Here is a 22,749-nt window from a genome sequence, read left to right as displayed (position 1 = left end):
ACTTCGATAAGCACTTTGCGCGCAATTCTCGCCTACGTTTTGCACTTTGAACGGAGAGTTCCAATCTGTGTATAGAGCTTTTAAACGATATCTCGCGGAAGTATTACCTCGTTAAAAGACGACTCAGGTCCGCGGCTTTGTGCATAGCTTTAACTCGCCACTACTATCACAATTGCAATTGTATTTCGCGCAGCTACAATTTTCCAAGCGATTAAATATACTCTTAATAGTTACGGTCTGAAAGATAGAGAAGAGTTACGGATAGAAGTTTTTCGCTTTCAAGACGATAACATTTACTTTACTGTGAGGTTTTCGAGAGAGAAGTGTTTACCTTTTTGTAATTTTTCACGGAAGAGTGAGCATCGCGCCGTGATGTCTGCGAATTATTGCGATGTCTTTCTAATGATATACTGTTACTCTCGCCGGCTAGCATCGCGAACGGTTTATGCGACTGCGTGTCCACAGATTATAATTTTAATTGCTATAATCACCGCCCGTGAAGACAGCACTTTAGTGTCTTTGTAGTATTTTATGACATTTATTAGCCGGATATCGCGACTTTTAGAAATACACTTAAATACGTCCTTCTTGTAAGTTACTTTTAATCCGCTTGCTTTGTTATCTCGATTTTAATCGCGCATCATTGCATGTTGAGATATTTATCGATAACGTCATCGATACAACACACGGCGTAACAACTTTGAAATGTAGCTGCATATGAAAGTAATCCAAGTTACAAGTATAAACACCGGTTTGAAAAAGGACAGGCATACATTGAGCCCATTTGATTGCAATGCACAAGTCGAAGATTATGCTACTGAGAAAATTGAATGGCAGTTCTTGGAAACGTGACAGCTGGACCTTGAAATACATCCAGCAATTGATTAATACTTTAATGTATTCATTACATGAATCGTTCATTTATAATAAGAAACAGAAAAAAATCAAAACTATTTATATGTAAAAAAGAACCCCATACTTTTTCTATATTTAATTATATGAAAAATCGAATCCGGACGAAATGAATTAATTTCACATATAATGTAATTTATAATGTAGTGAATAAAAAAATGTCATAGACACAAAACTCAATAGTGGCTAGATTTTGAACTATGATACGAGGGCAAGTCAATAAGTTCTTAGAAAATCTATCAAAAGGCACTCGTAGTGTCATGTCACATTACTTTTTGACAAGTAGCATCTTTCAGCTGATTACTGTCAAATTTTGAGTGGAATTCATCGCGTGGTTTCATTTCTGTAGACGATTAAGGCGAACAACCTTTGTATTTTTTGCAAAATGGAAAAAAAAACGAGTGATTAAACATATGAAAGGTTTAACGCAGAAAGAAATCAAAGCCGAATTAACACATTTAGCTTTTAAACAACTCAATTTACGTTAATACGTATTTTCGGACCGCTTTCTATGAGATGTTACCGAAAAAAAATTTTGAAGATGAATAGCCGTACTCTTCGTCGACACAGAGCTATTGTGTCTATTGTGTCTCATTCTTCATTCAAGGCGCGAAAAGAAGCTTTTCTGCGTGAATTCTCGTGCATGAGAGCAGCACTGTATTAGCGTGCCGCGACGTGCGCTAACATTGAGCTTATGTTCGCTGTTCGGTAAATAAATTATTGTGTCGAGCACACAAGAGGCGCGGCGGCAGTGTTGTGTAACGAAGAGAAGGCCATTCCAGCTTCTTAGAATTTTATAACTCGCGCGGTTCACGTCTTGGACCCTCTCCATGGCAGCAGCCTTTCATAACCGATTTTAATAGCCACACCCATGAATTTTTGAGACAGTCCTATCGTCTCATCGATACCTTCGAGACTGATTTCCGATCGAGAACGACTGACCGAGTCTTTCGCAACAGCTATTTTCGACTGGAGATGTCTATTTATGAAATTATATCCCGGATTTCGACAGATTATTAAAGCCAAAAATTAATAAGTATAAACCGCACGAATTAAAAAAAATTCCCTGAAGAAAAATGTAGAAATATGAAGAGTCTCCTGTTTTTATAAGATTTTGTCAAAAAATGAAAGTAAATAAAACTGTCACAATTTTAAATTATTGTGAAACTGTGATTTCTATTAACTAAACATTTATGTAGATCGGGACATGACAATACAAATTCTCCAAACGCAATAAATCTCCATCCTTCCTTTCCCCTCTCGCTGGTTACGAGGAATGTGTATTTGTAATAAATCGAAAAAATGATTAACTAAAATCAATAAGTAAGTTGCACGAATTAATGAAATTTATCTAAGAAAAAACGCAGAAATTTGAAATTTTCTTTCTGTATAAGATTTTACAAAAAAGCGAAAAAGAACCATATCAGTTCTAGTTATCGTTAAACGTCTGCGAGTTTTCATTAATTAAACATCCAGATTAAGACATGATAACACACATTCATTGGTTGGGAGAGGGGGAGGAGTGGAGGGATGCAATAAATTTTCATTCGCTTCCTTTCTCTTCTTCGCTCATCATGTATGTTTGTACTCTGAGGAACGATTAAATCCCAGCTTCCGGCGAATGAAGTATATCACCAATCACGATTTAACATCACGTGCTCCCACTGTGAAATTGGAGCGATCTTCCTCGCAGCAGGAGGAAGAATCAAAATAGAAGATCCTGTTAATCCTACGTACATCGTGCAGATAGCTATTCTAGCGAAAAGCCTTTGCCACTATTATGGATGAACGAGAATGGCCCCGATTTGGAAAGTTACAAATGCGGATGTATTTCAAGAATAATTATCGATCCTTCACGGTATACTCTTCATAAAATTTTTATTCCTTTATGTCATTTTCTCTTTTCATAGAATATAAAATAATTATAATATTATTTACTTTATTTTTAATCTTCGCGATGATAAGGTTGAAAGTGCAGTAAATAATATTATAAAAATTTGAGATCCGGATATTGTTCCATTTTGAGATTGTTCATTTAATTGTAAATTTATTTGATAAGATATATTTTAAAATATCTTCTCTCCTCTTTTTTTTTACGAATTTTTACATACGAATTAAGTAGAATTTACATATTAAAAGTACAAAGAGCAATATATAAAAATAATTATTCATAAACAATTTTATATTATTAAATTAATAGACATCTTTCATCAAACTCGATCCGTCTTCCGTGTGTCGTCATAATTGTTGAGAAAAATGCTGCCGAGCATGAAATCAATATTACTTATGATAATCGAAGCGCAGTTCCCGCGCACGAGCGTTCGTTCCGTGAATGCATGTTCCGTGAATTACATTAATACTCCGAATACAGCGTTGAAAAGCCTCAGCGAAATACCTGGTTCATAATTTCTCCTGGGCGGAGGAAAAAGACGTTACGAGTCCGCGCGCGTGATAACAGACGGCCCGGTGAAGAAACTCAGCTTGGAAAATCGTACCGGTTCCTGTTAAAACTCCTTGCGCGTGTGCACATCGTCTCTCGAGATTGCTACCTTTACATGCGCGAGCGCCTATTCCGCGATTCCGCCACCGCGGAGGGCCTTTGCTTTCGCTCGCATACGAAACGCACACTGTATAATCCCGACGATAATTCTCAACGTACCCGGCGTTATAGCCGCGGTATTCGCCGCAGATGTAAATACCCCCGGGCTCTCGGGAGCCCTGCGGGTATTAAACATACGTTCCCTGGGTAGTCGACAAATTGCTCGCATGAACCAGAATAATTAGCATCCCTAGCCTCCGGTGGTGTATGCCTCTTCGCCTTCTCTTTTTCTTTCTCCCTCTCCATCTCGTTTCTTGCTTCGTCCTCGCAGTGTATCTCCTTCTTCCTTCTCCATATCTCTCCGGCAACTCTTACATCGCTTGAATCAGGATGGCACGTCCGGGGAATATCCAGAACGATCATCTTTCTGCTTCTCTCACTCATCGGCCAGGTTCTTTCTCTCTCTCTCTCTCTCTCTCCATTCGTCTCATTGTATCGATGCAGCACAGTTCCGTGGTTGCGTTTAATCAGCCCCGCTGACTTGATGCGCGCCATACAGTCCGGTCCCTGGCGTGCGTGCCGGCTGCTTAAGAATGTAATTTAATATGCGACGTTACCTCGGGCCTCGCCGTGTCATATTTATAGGTATTTATGCATCAGTTTCGCGGGCACGTTGAGCTGCGCGCTGTGTGCACGAGCTCATTGAAATTGCCTCCCGAGGAGGAGGTATTGCCGTACACATATTCTGGACTTTCATACTCTCGTACCGCGTAGGTGGGAGGAACTTATCGTTGTTTATCGCCGGTTAGCCTTACGCATTGCGCACCGATTCTCTCCGCGACGTGAAGGAGAGAAAGGTGGAAAGGGAGAGTGAGAGAGATGCATCGTAGCTACACCTGCTGTTAACATAATTTATTCCAGCCCGCCGCACGCTGTGCTCGTCAACCTTATACATCAATCTCGAACCACGTGGATTTATTTTTGAACTTAGTCGTGATCCCTGTTACTCTCAGTTTCGCTTCGCGCGATATATATTAGCTCCACGTATTTCTTAACCCTTCAGAGACTCTAGCTGCATATACGCATACATACGTAGCTGGCGTTGTCTTAGAAAGACTGACATTGAAAATTAGCATGTAAAATGGACGCATGCGAGTCAATTCTTTATGACTATCCCATCAGCGTGACGTATAATGTTGGCCTGTACTGTATATAATATCAATTATTAATAACTTTAGATTATAGCAGAAACCTACCATAAAATAACTACAATATTGTCTTGGAGGGATGAAGTGCATTAACATTCTGAGATACATGTGCGCCAAAGGCTATGCAGAATAATATCTATAGCAGAATAATATATAATACGAAATAAATCTGATTAGATCGTTGAGCGAAATGATTATCTAATTACATTTTCACAACTCTACGTATTATATTTAACGGGCAAAATTGCAGTTACTCTTTCAATTTATAGATGAAAATACGTAACAAGCGAAGTGTGTCATTACGTAATGCTAATACAGTTTAGAAATTAATCCCGTACCAGTCAGAATCTAATATAGCATCTATATCACACTTCATTTAGATTTCATCGAGGATTTCACGTTGATGTGTGTGATAGACTAGAGATTTAACCGCGTATACCTACGTTATAAACCGTGTAACTCGTTTGAAACACACGTGCATGAAAATGACGATGCAATAACGGCGAAATAACGTTTCTCGAGATGTCTCGCGGTGTCAGGTTGCAAGATGCAAGCGTAAGCTTCATTATTGCCGTAATCATTCCATTTTCTAGGACGATGGGGGCGTGAATGCACGTATCGATACCGATATATTACATAAGATTAATCAATATAATATCCATCAATGCGCTCGAAGTGGACGTTAAAAAAGACACATGCTGATGATACATTGTGCTTCGTATAATAAATACGAAAAGAGTGAAAATTGGGCCAGTCTTAAAAAAGAGTAACTTATTCTTTAAGAATGAGATTTCACACAAAATTTTCAGAGTGATAATTCACTTTAAAAGTTTTAAAGAATATACTTTACATACGTTACGTGCACTATAGATTCTCAATATGACTTTGTATAATGAATTTTGGAGCACAATTTAAATTTCATGAAAAGAATCACCTTTTATACTATTAAAAAAGACATCAAATTTAATATACTTTTAAGTTACACAAGTGCACTACATTTAATGTATCTATAACTACAATGTATATTTGTGTATATTTGCATAAAATCATGTACAAGATGGTTGCATTTGCCTACAAATCGATTGCCTACAGTAGCGTTTGCCTACATAATTTTTGCCTACAGTTTGATTTCCTAAATGTATTATTGCCTACAGTTCGATTGCCTATATATGCATTTTTGTGCACAAATAAAAATTTGAGAAACGGAGTGCGTGCATGTGTACGTGCGCGTAACAGATACGTATAAGGACTTCACAGTTCGTTATTCCTGTAGTATTTAGTAATTCGAAACTCTCTCTCTATGTATCTGTAGAGGAGAGAGGGAGAGCGATATGCGCGTGTGCTTCAAATTACTATTGAGTGTGGTGTTTGATTCACCCCCCTCTCACGTATGAACTGTTTGCTTATTGTCTTTATATATTTTCACACATATTTTTTATGATTTATAATTCTTCATGATTTTTTAAAAGATTTTTCAATAAAACATCAGGTATACAAATTACACTATATACAATATTAATTTGCGAGTAAATATGGCAACATTACCGCTCCGTTTATGGCTCCTGAGTAGTCACCACAGTCATATTGAATCGTGAACGTCAGAAGCGAGAAATAACACGTTAATTTTTATTACATGCCATAAGCTATACTTTTCGTCCATTTTTACAAATATTTTAAAGCAATCTCATCATTTTGTTTTATCTAAATTGTCTTTATTTATAAATAGCACGTAAAAGAATTAACGTATTATATTTCATTTCTGACATCACGGTTCAATATGGTTGTGCTAACTACTCAGGAGTCTTAAGTTAAAGTCACTTAAATATAATTGATCTCAAAAAATAAAGTTTCATGAGTTTGGACAAAATTTGGATAGGATCGAAATCGGCCCTTATGGACCGCTTTTCCTTTGTCTTCAATTTATGCTAAGGATATTTGATTTGCTAAATAGTATGTAGCTATTTATTTGCATCTTTTGTGACAGCACAAGTTCAAATCCTCCAGTAAATCAATTCGTTTCAGCTTCATGATTATGGTACAGGTTATCAGAATAAGCTCCACCACTATCAACATTTACCAATAATAACCGTGATACAAACGATGGCTAAAAATTGCTTAATTATGGAGCCGATTGACGGAGTAGGCCTAGAAGATCATCTGGATATAGAAGATCATCCGGGATATAGAAGATTGTTTGAATATTTAAAAATGTATAGTAACGTTACAGTAATTTATGTTTAGAAAGAATATCTGCATAAGAGAGCATGTATTGACTGTTGTTTCGTGTTTGGTCAATTCAATTAAGGTTTTTAGGAACTTAAATTAGCATGGCATACAGTTTTGGTTAAATCTTGGTTAAGGCTTGGTTAAAATTCAAGCTACAATGTTATAGAAGCGATAAACATTTGTTATACTTAAAATCAGCTTATAGAGTTTGTATAGAAATTTTTGGAAAATGAAGCAATTCAACTTTAGAGATCGGGAATTGCAAGTAGTATAATTTAACAATAAGATTGGAAACAAGACCGTTAAATAACATTACTTTAAATACGAAGCGCTACTACGGTCTGAGTGTTGAGATGTTGAACTAATATATATATTCATATAAATTAATTAATTTCAGAAATGATAATTACATGCCGATTACGTTGTCGGATTAATTTGGGAAATTTGGGGAGAGTATTATTATAATATTTCAAATTGATTGCGTTAAAAATCCGACAACCATATCGACACGTAATTATCATTCGTATTTAAAGTAATAGTCTAATTTAAATAATGAACATTTATATTTGTTTATATGTGGTAACAAAATGTACCGTGTATGACTTAATGTAATTAATGAAAATTAATGAAATGTAATTATTGAAAATTAACAAAACAAAGAGAATTTCATGCGATAAATTTAATAGCAACTCATATTACGTCGGGAAATAACGGTATCAGCACCGGCTGTGACATTGGCTCATCATAATATTGATTTTAGATTTGATTTCACATGAGTAAGAATCTTCCTCTGCCTTTTTTTAACGTAACCTAAGTGGGAAATGGTGAGAGGCCCGCGTGGGGATTGTTGTCACAAATATATAAGGGAGAGTTGCCGAATGCATACTGGTCGTCTAAATCGTACCTCAATATTTTATATTATATTTAATATTTAAGCAATATTTAACAATAATAATATAAAATACATGAGAAATGAATAATATATAGACAAAAATATAATAATCTACGTCTTATTTTTTTTTTAACGCGAATGTGGTGTAGCTGGATAACGCACTAGTCTGCTATACTAGAGATCTCGAGTTCGATCCCCAGTAGAATCGAAAAATTTTCGTACGCTTGTAGCTCTTCTCGGAAGGCAATGGCAAATCACCGAGTAGTAGTATACTTGGAAACTTCCGGAAGGCAATGGCAAATCACCGAGTAGTAGTATACCAGGAAACTTCCCTATCAAAAATTGTCGTTCGGAATCAGCATTTAAACTGTAGATCCCATGTACCTTGTGTACGATCAGTGTATTCGCACAAGTATATGAGAGGGAGGCGCCTACATGCTGTGAGCGTATGGCACTTGAAGAAGAAGACGTCTTGTTTTATGGTTTAGCGACATTTTAAAAAAATCAGATACATTTGATATTAATTTTTATTCAACTTATGTAGTATACTTATGTGTTGATAACGCGATCATCCAATTTTATTGTAAATTTTTGTATTTTTGTAAAAGAAAATTTATTATAGAATATTTTACAGAAACAGGGCCTTAATAGGCAAAATGATACCGAATCTTTACCTGATATTTACTCACAGATCATCCAATCTCTTTCTCCTTCTTAACTGCTTTCCTTTTCCTATCCATCTCTTCTCTCCCTACTTTCTCTCCCTTCTACTTTATTTTCTCCTTATGTTCCTCTTCCTTTTTAGTTTTCCATTTCAACTTTCCACTTCCTGTCTTTATATGTCGTACTTTATCTCTTAGCTTCCTAGAGAGATGATCAATTTCGATTCCCATTGCCTAATCGATAACACATCATTTTGACACACATAAGGTATTTATTATAAATTTATTTGTTCTAAACTCATTATACATATACAATGAATGTCGGCATTTACTCTTTTTCTATCGTCATTATTATTTCTTATGTGCTTGTCTTATAATATCAAAGATAATTTTTGCCTCTTTCTTTTAATTTCAACTTATTACTTGCAACTTGTTTACCTTTCTTTTTATTGTTTGCGACTCGATTTGTACTTTTCTTATTATTTTTATTTACTTAATCTATTATTATAATTTATACTTGCTAACAGAAACATGTTCGTCCTTATATACACACACGGTTCGGAGGAGCATATTTGTGTCAACTATAATCGTTTGTTTGATTTCCTCTCAATTTAGAACGAGTTTTATAGTTAATATTGCGTCCGAATGCGAATTTTTAATTTCTTATGTTTTAATTTCTACGTTACATTTCTATTATTAATTTATTTGTCACATTGAAAATGATCCAACAAGGATCAAAACGTTTGTTTTGTTCACCTTCTGATTGTCAAATTATAATTTACGTTTTTAATTTCATGACATATTTTATTTTATTTTTTAACTATTTATACAGTTTATCATTTTATGTTGATTGTTTTTAGCCTCGTAGCCCTCTTTCCTTTTTACTTATTAGAATATTTTACATTCATTGCAAATATATATATATATATATATATATTTGCAACCATTATAAAGATTAAATCGATATTTTTACAAAATCCATTAAATTTCCTAAATCCACAAGATAAGACTGATAATTAACAATAATAAAACTAATAATTGATATCAATACAAAATGTAAAAATATATTTGAGTCAATTTTATTTTAACGTCATTTGTCTTTTCATTATTGTTATTTAATAATTATAAAATATTTAATTTTCTTCAATAAATTATTAAAATTAGGGATTAATTGATTAGGTATTAAAATTAGGTATTAATTTATTAGGTATTAGTTAATGATTTCTTTTATTAATCTTACACTTTCATTAATTTCAATTATTTTCATTTATAAATTCAATACTTTCAAAGGAAATATGATAAAAAATACCTGCAGATACGATTTAGGCGATTGGTTGTCTAAATCATACTTTTATCAGCATGGTACATATAAAAAAACTTATGACAAATTAATTTATTAGTGAAAAGTTAAATATGTATTAATAAGCGTCTGAAACCTCAAACTACAATTTCTAGTGTTTATTTACGTACAAAACAGTGCCAAATGGAAAATATAATAAAAAATATGTTAAGTTGTACATTCGGCAACGCTTCCCTATAATATCGAATAATTAGTCGCGATCTGTTTCTAAACTTTAAAGGATATCTGCTCGAGTTTAGTCTTAAAATAAATCTTAGTTTGGCCAACAAATTGAATAACACGATTAATAAATTCAACATTGTATGGTTCTCTTGAAGCGAACCTAGCTGACTTTGGTTTATTAGGTGTTGGAATTAATTCGTAGCGTTTTACAAGTGATGGGAAGTACTTTCATTAATGTATTTTTTAATGCTCATGTGAAATAAATAACATTCTTTCATTAAAAAACGCTACGAATTAATTCCAACACCTAATAATTCTATTATATAGAGGAGCTTGTAAAAAAGTTTTTTTTTAAACTTATTAGAGGTAAATTTATTTTTAGTTATTGTTGATTGGTTGTTTTGACTTTTGATTCTTGTCAATCTAATATCTTAATTCCAAGCTTGTTAATTTAAAAACCTGTCGTTGACAAAGAGAGTAACAGATCTGCGAAGTTTAACTGTTGCTGACGAAGAGTGCGGCGATAGTCTAAACATTCTTTCAAGCGATAAGCATTGGTTTGGGAAATTATTAATTCCAATTAATTCCAGTTTTGAATATTCCTAAAACGACCGGATAGCTAATCCAGATCAACGAAAATTTATCTTTAAATATCAATCTTTCCCATTTTATTAAAAACTTAATCAACTCCAAAATTTAATTGAAATCTATCTAGACACTTCCCGAAATAATAATAATATTAATAACAATAAAAATAATAATGTTAGCAATGAAAGTAATAAACTACTCAAAATTATAAATCACTAAAAATTGAACGCCAAATTAATTTTACAAATTATAAAATAATTTAAAAAAAAAGCAATCCTTGATATCTAAGATATAAAATTCGATATTTGTTAAACCTTGTCCCAAAGTAAAGTATTTAAATGTATTAATCTAAAAATGGATAGTTATTATATTTCTAAATAAATAATTGCGATTCGTGACAGTACAGACAAGACCTACTTTGACCCACTTTGAATATGACTTTCTTTGCTTATCTCTCTGTATTGATAATTTATTTGATTAGCTCGTTTATCTTTAGATGCTTGTATACAAATATTGTACAACATGGAAGAAATCACCGCGGTCATGGTACCTTTTCAGTGCCGTCGCGTGTTATTTATAAAGCAACCTGTTTTGTCGTGTGGTGCCACGAACATGCGGACGCAAGGAATATAATTTTCCGTATTTTCCGCGCGTTTTCTCGAGCGGATTTACGGCGATGACGCGTCGACGCCGCCGGCAAAACGCCCTAATGATGCGCTGTGCATACGCACGCACGTATTCGTCGTCCTGATCCTTGCACATGGTGTAACATCGTTGAAGTGTTGAACCATGTCGAAGAGTATCGTAAGAGAATTCTTCCCGTTGGGTAACACATTTGAGATCTTTACTCTCAACAGAGATTCGCGATAGCGAGACAACTGGTATGAAATTGAAAACGTTTATCAATTGCTTGACTAAAGATTTCTATCCATGCTTCTCAAAATAAGAAGGAAAACATTAGTAATTTTCTAATACAATCACACGGAAAGAATGATTTTGCTATGATTAAAAAAAACTTTACTTCTAGTAGATACAGATCTAAAAAGATAATTTTGTCAGACCGTCATAATAATTAATAACTAATAACTAATAATTATTATAGTATAAGAAACTAAAATATGATGAGTAAAGCATTAAAAATGTTAATATTATAGTAATCAGTTTGAACGTCTTATAATTATTTTGATAATTCAAAAATTTATTTTCAGATCTGTATCTAGTTAAATTTTTAGATACTTTTCTACGATTTTTCACTTTTCTATATAATTTATTAAAAAAAGATCTCAGATAAAAAGGTTTATTGAGAAGTGATCAACTGTTTCTTAAAACTATAAAATTCTATAAACTATAGAGTTCTATTATTCACTACAAGTACTAAAAATTTGTAGTTTACGTTACAAATACTGAAAATTTATATTTTACGTATATTGTGGGTTTTTAATACTTGTAGTAAATAATGGAACGCAGCTACCATATTTCATACCATATTTCACTATTTTAAAAAAAATAGCACTTCTATAACATAACAAAGAATCATAAAAAAATATTATACACAACATATACTATAGATAAATAGTTCAAATATAGCCTTTTCTTATTTTGGTGAAATATTATGTATATAATTATCTAATTGTAATACTACACTGAAAACAATTTCTGGTTGAATATGGACGAATAAGAATTTTCTGATTAAATTTATTAAAATTCTAGTTGAGATAACTGAATTCTGATTAATACAATATTTCTGGTAAAATCTACCAGAATTCTCATTTTTACCAATATAATTATGTCAATTAGAATTCTAGCTATCTCAACAGATTTAACTAGAAAATTTTGATTCGTCCATTTTTTTTCTACCAGAATTATTATTTAATTCAACCAGACTATTTTTCTCAGTGTAAGATATTTCTGATTATACAGTTCAAAGAATTATTACTTTTTCTATTTAAAATTGCATATTATAATATTTTGTGATTGTTTTTCTATATAATTTATTTAAAAAATATGACAGATAAAAAAAGAGTATATTGAAAACTACGCGATATCAACTATTCCTTAAAGCTATATCATACGTCAGTACTTAAAAAAAAAAGACATCGCTGACTATGGCAGACAATAAATATTCAAGGACACTACTCGCTTGCCAAAAGGCAGGATGGCGATTTATAGCTATCGTCAGCACTGGAGGAAAAGGCTCAGGGAGACGTTCGATTCGAGGCCGAGATTGTTGGTGGAGCCTTGAGGCGCGATCGTAACTCATAATTGATGAGCGGCACGTCGAGGATCCAGATCTCCGTGGATCGGCGCTGCCCAGAAAAAAGTCGCCCGAGTCGGCACTGAGAATAGCACGCGTGCCCCCTTGCCCATGATGACTTTATAATGTCGTATCGAAGGGCCCCGGCCGCGGGCAATTATTATCCGTTTCGGTCCGCACTTTTCCGCATCGGCATCGCGGCCGACAACGCTCGCGGCGGCAGCCTTAATTACAAGGATACTCCGAGACGGCAAAGGAGACCCCGCGCGAATTCCCGAGCGTACATTGTCGTTGCATCGCGAGGGATTACGTTGCAAATCTGCGGCGCGTCGATTCATATCCTGCTTCGGAGAGAGAAATAAAGAAAGAGAGAAACCCATCAGTCGTAAACACAGCTGTATTATTGCGGTCGTAAAGAGGATATGATCGAGAGCGTAAGTTTCATCGTTTCTCGCCGGTAATAATTTCCAAGATTTTCGATAAATCGTTATGAAACAAAATCTTATCGCTCTATCGAAAGCGGATCCCGTCTCTTTCTCCCTTTTTCTTTCTCGAGCATCCAAGATAGAAAGTCGACAAATGTAGAAAAATACTACGTATCTTTATCTTTTATTCTTTTCCGATTACATATGTATATATGCGTGCACAGCAAACAGCATATCTGTACTAAAGATATATGCATAGATACTTGTTTTTTTGTTCCTCGATTTTGCAACGGAGAATTCTAAAATCGATCGTCATTTTCAGATTTTTTTCATCGTCGCGGACGCGTCGAACGAGGAATGTTTTGCCGAACATCTACATTTTCAGTATTTTCATCAAACAAAATTATCGGGACATATCTGAGAATCGTACATATACGAAGTAAGATAGTATTACGACTCGCTTTTCTTTTTCTCGCACAGAGTACGTGGGTATATCGGCACGGTTGCATAAAATCGCTATCGGTCTTGTCTCGCACTGCCATGTCGTCTCGCGTGATTGAACTATTGGACTTTTCAATACAGCCTGCATGGATCTGAATGTGACGCGTAGGTTTAGGATTTTTTCAATCTCGCCGGCTACGTATTATCATGTCAACTATGCACCTACAGTTATACCGACATAAAAAGAGAAAAAAATATCATTTCTTGTTTATCGTCGTACCATCAATCAATATTATTTACTTTTTATCCCTTTATGTTTTTATATTTTTCATTTTTATTTTTTATTTAGATATATATACCAAATATTCTTTTCACAAGTTCGGAGAAATTTCTTTCGTTCTTCTTAATATAATTACTTTTTTCAAATTCCGCAGAAAAGTTGATAATGATTCTTCTCTCTCCGAGATACAGGTCCGTATTTAGAACGCGTTTTTATTTCCGAAATTCTATAATATGTATAACGTAAAATATAGCATGTTAGCGCGCTAACATCGTCGTAAGCCATAGCGAACGATTAAAATTCTACTGCGATACACACGAATTTATCTTTCAATTAATTCAAGAAGTGCGTATTTTTGCTTTGAGAAACGAATGACGCTATCATACTGTTTAACATCTTCATTTATCGCTGCATGCAATCAGGAAGAATCACTACTGTTTAACTGCTGACTTGTCGAGAGTATCAGTAATGAAATACAAATTAATTGATTATTAACTTGATACAATCGCACACATAGAAAAGTTTATTTAAAGACAAGTCCCAGTTGATCTGGATGTTATAATTGATTATAAATTAATTTTTTAAAGCATAAGTGAGAGGAAAAACTTAGGATATAGCTATTAAATGTAATTTTTTTTATTTTATATTAAATAATTACGATAAGAACCGCATTGTGTATTTCCGATTTGATTACTTTGTACCTTTACTCTTTTTAATGTATTATATATTACGAAAAGTATATACATCAAAATAACAAAATTTTTCAATTAATCGTTTTCTGATTAATTCGTGCGAATGAAACATTTGTTTCATCCGTTCGGGTTCAATGGCATCGCTATCTCGATGGCTATATATGGCTCGGCATAACGCCGCGTGTAATCCGGCAGAAGCAAGAATCGGTGCGGTCATTTCCGAGTCGTTGATACAAGATGAGCGGCGGTAATGCTGACTTAATGCGATCAAACAAGTCCACTACCGCTGTTCGTAACGCGTACGGGAGCGAAGCCACCACGGCCAGCGTGATTACCGGTAGTGGGTCCGACCGAGAGTACGTGTGTACGCGATCGCGTACTTAGCGCGGATCGGCGAGCGACCGGCTGGTTGGCCGCGAGTCCGGTATACGGCCAACGGTGCCTTCGATCACGTAATCTGACTAATCGTTTCCGGTTTCGCCGGCGAGAACTCGCTTCCAGTATTATGGCCACGCGAAGTAATGTTAGACCATCTCCGCCCGTTCACCGAGCAGGCGCTGATGATACGTCTCACTCGCCATACGTAAAGGCGAATCTACACGGTTCACTTGTGACGATCATCGCGGAAAGATCGGCGAGAGGAAAAAAAAAAGAAAAAAAATAATTCGTAAACAATATATCGAAAAAATTCGTCCATCAGTTAGGAACAAAATTACAACAGTATGAGAACCATGAAATATTATTGAAGGTAAGATTGTGTGTGTGTGTGTGTGTGTGTGTGTGTGTGTGTGTGTGTGTGTGCATCTTTTCATTTGAAAGTGGTGTATAAGCTTTGTCGTATTAATTATAAGAGACATATACATGGAAAGAACTAGGAAATTCTACTGCAGTGTCTAAAAGTTTAGCTATATATAAATCTGAATTGTAATAATAATTTTGTACTGTGTCAAAATAGTTATAGGAATTTATTATTACAATATTAACATTTTTTTGCAGCATTGTTTATGCTACAATTTTTATATAATAATTTGATGAGCCAACAAAATTATTTTTATATCTGCATATCTAGTAAAATTTTTTAATATTTTAGCAAAATCGTTCTTTTCATTTATATAACTATATCATTTATGATTAATACTTATTAGACTGATTATATTGAATGATTAGATAGAATAATTTGTAATTTGCCTTGTGGAAAAAGAATTTCTCATTTGTTAAATTTATAAATTTGATTTTTAATTGGAAGAAAGATGCGGTGTTATTTGTTAATAAGCTACGCTCATCTGTTGTAATAAAATTGTATCAAGTAATTAAATTCCGTCAATGAACAAAAATTCGGTTTATCCATTGTATTCGCTTTTTTCCTCCGTGAGACGTAAATTCATCTTAACCTATTCGCGGCAAAGGAAGAAACTAAGATAGGAACTGGATGGATTGCGTGGATTCATCCTGAAAACCTACAGCATAGGTTAAACGGCGTGTTTAACCTCATCTCGTGAGGAAATCTCCTCGGTTGTGTACGTAGTGGACTACTGCGAAAATGATTGCTCGCAGTGGTTTGGCACATTGGAGAACGCGAACGATTTTACATGTCAATGAGAAATTATTGCGCTCATCTAGCAAGTGCAAAAGAACGAGGTCTGTTATTGATGATTAGCGTCCACGTAATGAATGAATAACGGCAGAACGTAAACGTAACACATTATAAATTCTCGAAGAACAGTAGTATATAAGCAGAAAATCATCATAAAATGTAAAATTTTTTTTAGAATATATAAAATGACATTATCTCTGAATTGAGAGAGAGATAAACTTTTTTCCTGCATCTGCAATAATTTTCTGAAATACTTGCTATCAGTTGAGAATTTTTATCAAAATGAATTTTTATCAAAAATATTTTTTAATATATTCTTTGAACATAACTGAAAAATGCAAACTACTGCCTTGGATTGCTTTAGAATTATTACTGTCCTTTTCTATGAATTTCTGTAGTTCTAAGATAAATTCTTTTTAAAAAAATATGTTTTAAAATGCAAAAGAGGATTTTAAAAAGAGGTCGATTTTTGCCCATAAAGATGTAAGTAAAAGGAATAACGTTTTTTATAGATTTTGACTTCCTAATGGGCAAAAATCGGCATCTTTTTAATCCTCCTTTTGTACCAACTTTTCTACTTTTAATTTTATTAAATTCTTTATCGATGATCTAACTCCAGAACGTCGTCTGGATATAGCATTCTTCTAAATCGATAAAGTCGGAGTAAATACAGACCTTTATGTAACGCATAATACATAAAGCATAAGAGAATCAGTCAATCAGAGTCTTTTATTTTATAGGAAGAAAAAAAATAAAGCACTTTGGTTAGTTCTTATGCATTATGTATATTATGCTTCGTTATACAAGACTGTGCTCTCGCCTATAGTCTTTTGTCGAGACCTACTAATTTTAACGCCGGTTTTGAATGCCCTATTAGGGCTATGTTCAGATTTCCATCCAAATTCCACCCAATTCCATCATTTTATTCTTGTTCATCGAATGTTGAAGAAGAATAAAATGATACCTAGAGAATACTTGGCGCGCGTCAGATTATCATCTAACTGCTCCCTAAATATCATTTAATTTTTGTTTTTAATATTCGATGAACAACAAGAATAAAATGATGCCTATATAAAATATCTGAGCACCTATTATGGAAATGATTTCGGAATAGATTTATCCCTAGATATTCTTGGATGGGTTATTATGGACAGTAGACAATCCGATTGTTTCCAAATCGATCGGAAAGTTTCCGGCTTACTTCGTACGTTTTTAAAGCAGAGAATTTATTTTTAAAGCGGAAAATTTGTATTTACAAAACAGAATTTGTGTAACCCTCTATGTCATCGATACCTTTTTTTTGCCAGATTCGTTCATTTCGTGCAAAAACGCGTCGAATAAGACTAGTTTTACTAATTTTTGAAGTGCTGTAGCTAAATTGTCTAATTACTCCGATCGGAAACGCGACATTCCGGCTGATGAGTTTCCGACTGTGATTCCGTTCATGCGTTTTTGCTATTATGAGCTTTTCGCCTATTTCCCTAGATCGGAATAAAACGTAAGCGAAAAGAGAAAAACAGAGAAAATGGTTTAATAACGATTAATAATGAGCAGCAAAAATAACTAAACTCGATAAAATGTCCGTTTGCATCGGCATGATAGTTAAACACGTGTTAGTATATTCACACAAATTTACAAGAAAATTATCCAATCATATATTACGTGAGACTTTATGAGAGAAATTCGATTGGATAATTTTTTTATGCATACGTTTATGCGGTTAAGTTTGTGTGGATATATCCTTAACGTACATTTTCGTAAGCAAAATAAAGTAAAATATTTCAACAGCGTTAACAAAAATAATTGCATTTTAATGTGCTATAAAACGCAATTTTGTAATATGTCATGCCGTCCGACGTAGCTGCATACTCGTTATTTTTTTAGTTTAAATAAATTTTTCTAAAGTAACAGTATCACGAGAGAAGCAATTTCATATAACTTCCAAAAACATGCCAATTTATACAAAAAAAAGATTAGCTGCTGCAACAATTTAAATGGTAAAATATTGCATAACATTTTTTATTGGCTACAGCAGCAATAAAAACATGCTATGCTATATTTAGCTTTTTTTTAATGTATGTATATCTCGCGTTTTCCACCGGCGGAATGGATTCCTATCAGAATTATTCCGTTTTCCCCAGAAAACACAATAAAAATCTAGGAAATAATTGAATAATTCCGATCCATCCGATTTTGTTCCATGATTGGAGATGTTCTGGGAGGCATTAAGGTTAAAATCTAAACATAGCCTTGAGTGGGAATTTAAATGCGTCCTAGTCTAAGCGAGTAACAGTTATTTACATATATAAAATGATTAAAGAAAATACGTATTATACATTAAATTAATAAATTACATCCAAAAAAAAAGACACGTGAAAAAAATAACGAAACAATTTTATTTGTTTCATTTATATATTCATCTTTTATGACAAATAAGTCATTTTTATTAATGAAGTTAAATATATTTATTCGTAATACAAAATAATATACAACTCTAAATTTTCTTAATCTTTATATTTTTACATAATTGTATTATATTAAAAAAAATAATGTTATACATTTTTTATAACAGTCAAAGTTACTTTTTAAATGCTTATTTATTAAAAGACTTTTCAGCGTAATTTAACGTTTTATATTAGGTTGGAATTAATTCGTAGCGTTTTACAAGTGATGGGAAGTACTTTCATTAATGTATTTTTTAATGCTCATGTGAAATAAATAACATTCTTTCATTAAAAAACGCTACGAATTAATTCCAATACCTAATATAATTATAATAGTTTTTTAACAAAGTTGAATAGTATCTAATGTATTGTTCTCGTGAAAAAATTAAAAAAATACGTAGAGAGCTTAAAGTTAACATAAAATTAATAATAAAAAAAGATTTCAACGAATTTAACTTCCGTCAGCATATAATTAAAGAATTAACATTACAATAATTGAAATCCTAGAATCATGGAATTAGCAATACTTTTTAAAAATATATATCCTGTATAATTATCCACGTTGAGAAGTTTTTCGCTTGACCAACGCTCAATTCCTGATATTACGAGATCGCAAGGTCACGCTATGCTACAGGTAATAAGGGAAATATATAGAGTTGCGATTCTTTCCGGCAAACCGGTCACGAGGATCCCTGAGAGATATACACACTGCGCACATTATATTGCAATGTCAGAAGGTGCACGAGCTCACGCGCGTGCATTCCTTCGAAAGCGAACAAAGTACAGCGGTTAGGCGCTAACAATACTCGTATAGGTATGCCAGCCATTCTATTAGCCATCTTCGGTTTCGTGACGAAACGCAACAGGCAAAGTATACTAACGCCCAACGGCCACAAGTCGGCCACGCATTTCTAACAAACACATTGAGAATACTAAGCCCATCTTAAATTAGAAATGCATATATTTACGGAGAGTTTGTTATATAAATATTTTTCATATGTGAATTTTGCAGCATATATATATATATATATATATATATATATATATTGGCGTTTTACGATAAGATTATCATAAACAATATATAAAACAATGAATAAAATGCGTATTTAATGCATATATATATATATATATATATATATATATATGTGTGTGTGTATGTGTGTGTGTGTGATGTTATACAAGATGTTATATAAATTCAATATTATGATATCATTCATTTGCTGTACAACGATACAATTAAAAAAAGAGTTTATCAGAAAATATAAGTTTGAATGTTTTAAATCATTACAATTTATAATAATTTATAATTAATTTTGAAACGCAATTTTGGTATAATATAATAACTATATAATCGAAAGGGCACATATTATGATGAGCAAAAATTTTTTTCAAAGTCATATTTTTTGAGACCTCAAGGTCATCTCCATTTTTTTAATGGAATTGTATGATTTTTTAATATAATGTAATTCTGGATATAAAAGTACGATAGTTAAAAAAAAAACCAATAATTTAGGAGATATTTTATACTTTAATTGGTGGAAAGAAAACGCATAGTTGCTTTAAAAAAATATGTATGCAAAATTTTTTAAATAAATAATATGTTTTCTTTTCACCAATTAGAGTATAAAATATCTCATAAACTATTTTTGATATTATACTACTTTAATATTTTTTATATCCAGAATAATTATACTGTATAAAAAAAATCATACAATTCCATTTAAAAAAGTGGAGATAATCTTAAAGTCTCATAAAATATGACTTTGAGAAAAATATTTTGCTTATTATAATACGTGTTTCCTCGAACAAGATTCCCTGTGGTATTTTTTTGTCAAAAACAACGGAGATATTTAAAATGATCAAGAAACACTCTACACACTCACACACACATACACACATTTATTATTTCAAACTTATTTCTTCAATTTAAAAAACCGGGATATTTTGTATTTGGTATATGGTAATATTAATTAGAATTAAATAAGCAACTATCTCTCTCTCTCTCTCAGTCTCCCTCCCCCTTTAATTACAATACGTGGAGAATGTAAAACATCTCACAATGACACGCCAAAAATTCCTCGGAAGGTAATGTGAAAAGAAAAGCATAAGGCAAAAAAAAAGATGCACTATATTAGTACACAGTGTCGATCAGCCGGCTTGTCCGGGAGAAATCGAGAGTGCCTTTGAGATGAGAGAGCGCGGGGGAGAGAGGGGAAGAGAGGGGAGAGAGGGAGGAGACAAGGTCATAATCCCGCGGAAAGAAGAGAAAGCATTTAACTGTCGACTTAACTCCTCGAAAGTATCAGGCATTGCATAACCACGGTCGATTATTGGCACCTGGGGCGACGGAGACGCCGAGCGAGGAATCGACTCTTATATTTCCATTCCTTCGATATGCTTCTTCTTACGGATCGCGAAACATTACGAAGACTATGGATATTGTGCCCTCGATGCAAAGCTCAGATACCTCTCGCGTCCCGCCGTGACACGTGATTCGGTACTTATCAGATTCAACAAGAGAGTAAGAGAGAAAAAAAGAGAGAAAGAGAAAGAGACAGAAAAGAAAGAGAGGAAACCAATGGTCGGTCCAGAAGACTGACTCTTGCACGGACGCAAGCGTGGGATGCGAAGGTCGACGACCCGATACCGCGAGGATCCCGTCAAGGCCGCGCCGAGCGGTCGAGCGTCACGAATTTCGCGCGATTATGTGAACGTCGGGCTCGTTCGAGTCCAGAGTTACTCCGTGCTTACAGTATCAATACTCCACGCTTACGCTCGGCCGCAAGATAAGGTAAAAATTTATAGGTATACTAATTCCATAGTGGCCGGAGATATCGGGTAATAATTTTGTAATTCCGTGATATTCAGCATATTAGTCTCAATCCTGATCTCTACTTAAATTATCTCAGATCGAATGTGACAGTAATAAAAATTATAATAGATGCGAGAAATGTAGACGATGAATATTTATGAAAGTTCATTTTAATAGATCGTGAAAGAGATTAGAAAGCTGTCGATTGAAATAAAACTTTGTAAGGTCAATTTCCATGCGTGATTCTCTGATCGAAAAGATCTAGGACATTTTCTGCGTTGACTAGCGGAATGTCGCGATTGATAAATGATAGAGTCGATTCAAACGCAAATTACTGTTGTATGTTCTGGACAAGCCAGCGTCTCGAACGTATCGGATTACGAAGGTCAAGAGCGATGATCGAACACCACTTATTTCGTTCAAGGATTGTTCGTTGAATAGAAATGCAAAGTACACGTTGAAACCGCAGCACGTCATACTAATCACTATTGATCATCGTTGCGATATAAACGTTTTTTTAATATGAGATTATTCTAATGGAAGATTAAAAATAAAATTCTATAGAAAGATTACTAAAATTCTATAGAAAGAAGTTACTTAAAAACATTTTTTAAAGTTTTTTTGCGATATTATTGCCAGCACGTACGAGTATATTTTTTTAACATAAGATTATTTGAAGATTAAAAATAAAATTTTAAAAAAGATCACTTAAAGAAGTTACTTTAAAAATTTTCTTTAAATCTTCTTTGTAAATTGCATGAATTGCACGAGAATATTTTATATATTAATATTTTATATATTAATGTGTATCATAATGTGTATATATTAATGTGTATTAACTAACATACTATAACATTAATATTTCAGAAAATTTTTTTATAGGAAGTACATAAATTTTTTAAGAATTAAATAGTAATTTATTTATATTAATAGTTATATGAATAATTATTTATAATAGTTTTATTGACCTAAGCATTAATTGCACGAGAAAGTACAATTAAACTAAAATTTAAGAAAGTAAATGTTAAATTGTTGAAAGTCGTACAGAGAAGAGCTACTGTCGGCATTGTCGCATGCGTAAGAAATAGTTTTAACCTTTCAAACAACTTCATCTAATAGAAATACATCAATAGAAATGAATACGACAATAAACCGGTTACGATCCAATCGGAAGTTTACTTGTTTTGCATCGCACGCAATTTGTTCTCGTCTAAAAATAATCACAACTCGCTTATTATACTTACGATGTGGAATTTTC

General features: G+C 33.4%; 1 protein-coding gene across 4 annotated transcripts in view; it reads left to right on the top strand.

The window, feature by feature from the left end:
- Positions 1–22,749, top strand: part of LOC105142974 (uncharacterized) — a 170,344-nt gene that overhangs the window by 14,772 nt on the left and 132,823 nt on the right. The gene's annotated exons all lie outside the window — the stretch shown is intronic.

The sequence above is a fragment of the Acromyrmex echinatior genome, chromosome 11 (assembly GCF_024713525.1).
Source record: "Acromyrmex echinatior isolate Ae372 chromosome 11, ASM2471352v2, whole genome shotgun sequence".
NCBI lineage: Eukaryota > Metazoa > Arthropoda > Insecta > Hymenoptera > Formicidae > Acromyrmex > Acromyrmex echinatior.
This window is presented reverse-complemented; position numbering and strand designations above follow the sequence as displayed.